Raw genomic sequence first — 5,710 nt, 5'->3', positions numbered from 1 at the left:
AAGTATCCCTATCATCCATATCCTGGCTCCTGCCATTGAAAAACAGGTGGCCATGGAAATAGAAGAGGATACTGCAATGATCCCTAGTGAAGAAGCCCAATCTCATTCAGGATCATGGATCTCACCAATCATGAAATACTTGCAAAACGGAGAGATCCCAATGGGAGAAAATCCTAGAGCTTTCAGGATCAAGGTATCTCAATTTACAATCCTAAATAATATGCTATATAAACGATCCCTTGCAGGACCATATTTAAGATGTATTGAGGATCCTGAAATCGAAGAAGTATTGAGAGACTTCCATGAAGGAGATTGTGGAAACCACACTGGGGGCAGGGCATTATTCTCAAGGATCCTTAGAACAGGATACTACTGGCCAACCATGAAAAGGGATGCTGTAGAATATGCTAAAAAGTGTGATCCTTGCCAAAGACATAGCAATATCCTCCATCAACCAGCTGAATTCTTACACCCAATACCATCCTCTTGGCCGTTCATGAGATGGGGAATGGATATAGTTGGCAAGCTTCCTAAAGCACCTGGTGGAAAAGTATTTATGCTCGCCATGACTGACTATTTTTCCAAGTGGATAGAAGCTGAAGCCTTTGCTCAAGTCAGAGAGAAGGAAGTTATATCCTTTATCAAAAGAAACATTATAACCAGATTTGGCATTCCCTCTGAAATTATATGTGATAATGGTTCTCAATTCATTGGAAGGAGAACCACTAACTTTTGTGACAGTTGGGGAATCAAGATGATAACATCAACACCAGTTCATCCACAAGCCAATGGTCAAGCAGAATCATCCAATAAGATCATCATCAACAATCTGAAGAAAAAGCTAGGATCCAAGAAAGGGAAATGGGCAGAAGAATTGCCTTATGTGCTATGGGCTGATAGGACAACTCCCAAAAACGCCACTGGTCAAACACCTTTCTCTTTAGTATTTGGGGCAGAAGCAGTGATCCCAACAGAGATGGTGATCCCAACTGCTAGAACAAGTGTTCGTGATCCTGAAGAAAATGCTACAATCCTAGCTCAGGATTTGGATACTATTGAGGAAAACAGGGATCTAGCTAGGATAAGGATGGCAAGTTACCAACAGAGGATGGCTGGTGCCTACAACAAGAATGTCAGGATAAGGAAGTTCCAAGTCGGAGATATGGTGTTGAGAAAAGCATTTCAAAATACTATCAATCCTGCTGACGGGAAACTAGCACCAAAATGGGAAGGTCCCTACTTGATTGAAGCTGAAGCAGGAAAGGGGGCATACAGGTTGCTAACCATGGAAGGGAACTTGTTGCCAAGAGCATGGAATGCTGTTCACCTAAAGAAATATTTCATGTGAACATGATCCTTCATGCATATGATCCTCACATTGGAGTATCCTTGAAGGATCCCGGTGCCATCGATGATCCTCATTCTGGTAATATGCTTATCCTAGAAACTATTATATTTTCCTATTTTTTACCTAAGGATAAGGATCATGTATCCTTTACCCTCTTCTCACGAACCGTTTGAGTTATGATAGTCCAGGTATCCTCCGCATCTCGTCAAGATCCTCGAAAGCACCACAAGTCTTTGGGTCCAACCCCAGTTATCCTTGGGGTTATCCCCAGTTTCCGCCAGCAGCGCACGATGATCCTGATATAGTTCACGTCTTTGGGATCAGTACCCACTTCCGGGGCTGGCGACCTCATCGTACTGGCTATACCCAGGACCCTACGTATAATGGTGGACGCACCATACATCCGTTCCTAAGGTTCCTAACGTTTTCACGTTAGCTAAGGTTTTGACATTTTCATGTCACTAAGTTTGGATAGTTGCCAGAAAGGGCCATACTCCAGTTTACATACGATCCTTTGGGCTTGTCCCCAGTTATCCTGAGGGCTTGTCCCCAGTGATCCTCCAGGATCATTCTCAGTTGTCCTTTGGAATTGTCCCCAGTTACCCTTTGGGCTTGTCCCCAGTTACCCTTTGGGCTTGTCCCCAGTTATCCTTTGGGCTTGTCCCTAGTTACTAACTTATCTTTTATATTGGCTTAGTCCCAAGTTATACTCCATTTTTCAGGTTTTCGAAGTTAAACAATTAAGGATCCTTAATCCTTATTGTTCATTAAGATTTTTACTTATGGCTATCCTGATTAAAGGTTAGGATCCTAACGTGGATCTTCAGGTATGATCCTTAACTATTTTTAATTTCATTATTCATTATCCTAACTAACCCTTATACTTTGACAACCAAACCTATGATCCTTGAACTAAAATACTTTGAATAATTTCAATATGAGGATATTTGATCTAGGATCATATCCTAAGTTTATTAAACACCTTTTCAACTCTTATTTTAACAAATATAGCAATTGAGAAATAAGAGGATTATTGAAGGATAACAACACAAGATAAGCCAGAAAAGTTAAGTTATATTATTAAACAAAAGGATCATTAACCCTTTCAAAAGATTGTCAAAATTGCCAACCCACATTTCTACCAGCAAAACGTGGCCCGTCCACATGGGTTGGCAAAGGGTGTCCATCGTCTATGCGGTCTTAGCATCTTTGCAGGAAATTAAAAGGCGGCAGGATCACAACGGCTTCATCCCCCAAACAGAGGATCCCTCCACCATGTGTAATCCTACCTATTGTCTAAAAGGATCCAGGATCCTTAACCCTAAGAAACTATTGTTTAACGTTACAGACCATAATTGTTCACAAACCATCAACCACAAACCACTACCAAAAAACCTAAAAAATTGGGCTCCGGCCTAGTCAACAATATCCATCATCGCCCAATCATGCAGCTTACTTCTCCGCTGCTCCATCTCCACCAGCATCTTCACCTTGATCCTTGCCAGCACCACCTCCCTCCAGCCTTGGGACATCCTCAGCATCTTCCTCATCATCCAAGTCCGCCAGCCTTGCCTTCCAACCTTCAACGTCCCATGAGCTTTTGTCAAAGGTGGGATCCTGAGCCTCCTCAGCCATTTGAAGTTGGATCTTGTACATAGCAATCGCCGCTGAGACCTTGGCATCTTGGGTGATCTCCTGCTTCTCATTATCCATGTCAATCAGCCTTTGAGTAGCTTCATCTTTGGTAGCTTGGAGTTCCTTCTCAAGATCCGCTATCGTAAGATCCTTTAATACACCCATTTGCTGAAGGTCGGCAATCTGGCTCTCCTGATTTTCAACATGGCCAAGATAAGTTTCAATCTCAGCAAGTTTCTGCAACAAAAAAAAGACAAGCTCAGAATCAGGTGATCCTCAAGAAGGATACTAGAGACAGATAACCAACAGGGGCAGTGATCCTCACCTCGTTCACATAATCAAGAAATTGCTGACGAAGGAGAGGGAATCCTTGGAGTTCATCAGAAGCTTTCCTCTTTTTTCCCTTGCCCCGAATGGACGCTTTAGGAGCTGAGACTGAAGGGCTGGCAGCGGGAGCTTTCTTCTTTGAGGAAGTAACGTTGGCAAGGTCACTGATCCCAAACTTGGAGGCAGACTTAACGGACCTGGCAGACTTTCCGGCACCTACACAATTCAAAAACTAGATAAGTTCCCTTGTTAAATTAAATACTTTCACATAAAACTTATTTTCTATGAGGATACTTACTTGACATTGTGGCAGATGCAGAGGATATCTCTTGAGAATCTTGGATAATGATTTGGAAGCTTCTGACTTCAGGATTAAGCTTCTTGAAGGCTAACACTCTTTCTTTGGCAGCAGGGGTCAACTTTAAGTGAGCAACAGAGATAGCTGCAAAAAAGAAAAGACATCAGTGATCCTCATCATATGAGACAGAACTGATAGTGATCCTTCGAGGATCCTCTATCCTACCATGAGTGGCCCATTCCTTGGGCAGATCCTTCCCATCCGGGATGGAATCCCTCTTAACAAAGAAAAATCGACGTTTCCAGTTGGTATCATTCTTGGTCACTTTGAAAATAGGGTGATCCTCCCCAGCTTTCCGTTTCAGCAGATACCGATGGGAACCAAACGTAGTAAGATCATAGAGCTCGGCCAGCTCTGCCAACCCCAGATCAATCCCTTCTTGCTCGATGATCCTCTCGAAGGTATATAGAACCCTCCAGATCATCGGCATAGCTTGGATATATGAGATGCCGGTAAGAGAAAAGAAAGATTGGGTAAATGTCGGAAAAGGATATGAATACCCGATGAGGAAAGGAGTAGCAGGAAAGGCCACCCAAGTGTCCGAAACAAAATCACTCAAAGCAGTAGGATCAAAAGACTTAAAAACAACATTCGCCGGGAAGCAATGGCGAATCTTGTCTATCTGGATATCGGTAAAACAGCACCTCTCCATAGGAGAATCCTTGATAATCCCCTGGCTTTTCGAGGGACTATCCTTCTTAGAGCCTTTGTGCGGTGAATTCCGAAGAAGCATGTTCGAGACAAGAACAGAGCAAAGAAGAGAAAGAAGAAGATGATACCTGATCAAGCCTTCGGTGACGATTATAAAGGGAGATACTTCGAATTTAAATACAAAATGATCCTAACCCTATCTCCTATTTATAATGATGATTCGCAGGGATTGTCACATCAGTGACGTAAATATCATAACGGCTAGTCCATGTACAACGGCTAGTAAATCGGAATCGTCCGTTAGAGATAAGCTCAAAGCAAAATATAACTCATCTATTTACACTTAACTCCTTATATTTTGGGGGCAATTGTTGGGGCTGGATTTTACTATAAATGATCCTTATACGTGATCCTGACCAGTGATCCTTGTTTCTTTGGCAGATAGTGATCCTCAGCCAGACTTCAGGATCAGGATCATGGGACGATATGGTGATCCTTACACTAACGGTCACTTCCACTTGTTACAAAATTGTTTTGCAGGAACACCTAGCAGGATATGCCCTACACATCATGATCCAGGGACGCGTTTTCACAAATATGGCAAGAGCTAAATTGGAGATAGACGTTGTACCGGATATGGAAACTTAGCTTGATTAATGGGCAGCAATTTAGGCTAGATTATCTTTATTTCTAAAGGGGTAATGAGCTGATTAGTGGTCTATCTACCTAAAATAAGTTACCTACACATGTATAAATACCCATCTTCCTCATTCGGAAGAACACACACAACATACGACACAACTCTCGAACACTTAGACACTCAGTGATCCTTGTACTCAGCTCATTATCATCCGAAGTTGTAACTACATTTTTATTATATTGAAGTTGGTGATCGGTAGTTGCCATCACCCGAGGTTTTTTATGCCGGAGATCATACATTGATCAAGGGCTTTTTCCTCGTATAAATCATTGTGTCTTTGTATCTTTATCACAGAAGTGATCCTTTACTTTCATAGCTAACCAAGCATCATACCCCGTTTACATATAGTTTGGTTACATTATCCTTGTGTGATTTTTGACCAAAACAGTAATGGCGGCAGAGACTTTGGCAACCTCCATGATCTCGTGCTTCTCATAATCAGCATTTATCTGGGTTGCAACCACCTGCTTCTTTGCCTGGTTGAGATCCTTTTCGAGAGAGGAGATGGTTTGATCTTTGGCCAAGAAGGTCTTCTGGAACTCCAGATGCTTTTGCTCAGCTTCTTCAGTATAAACATCGAACAGCCTTTCGACCTCAGCAAATTTCTGCAAGAAAAGACAAGGTAAAATTCAGGATCCTTAATCCTCAAGCAGGCAGGATCATCGGTCAGGGTCAGTGATCCTTACATCAG

This window comes from Helianthus annuus, chromosome 1 (assembly GCF_002127325.2).
Source record: "Helianthus annuus cultivar XRQ/B chromosome 1, HanXRQr2.0-SUNRISE, whole genome shotgun sequence".
In the NCBI taxonomy this organism is placed as follows: Eukaryota; Viridiplantae; Streptophyta; class Magnoliopsida; order Asterales; family Asteraceae; genus Helianthus; species Helianthus annuus.
The sequence above is the reverse complement of the archived record's forward strand: the minus strand, read 5'-3'. Positions refer to the sequence as shown.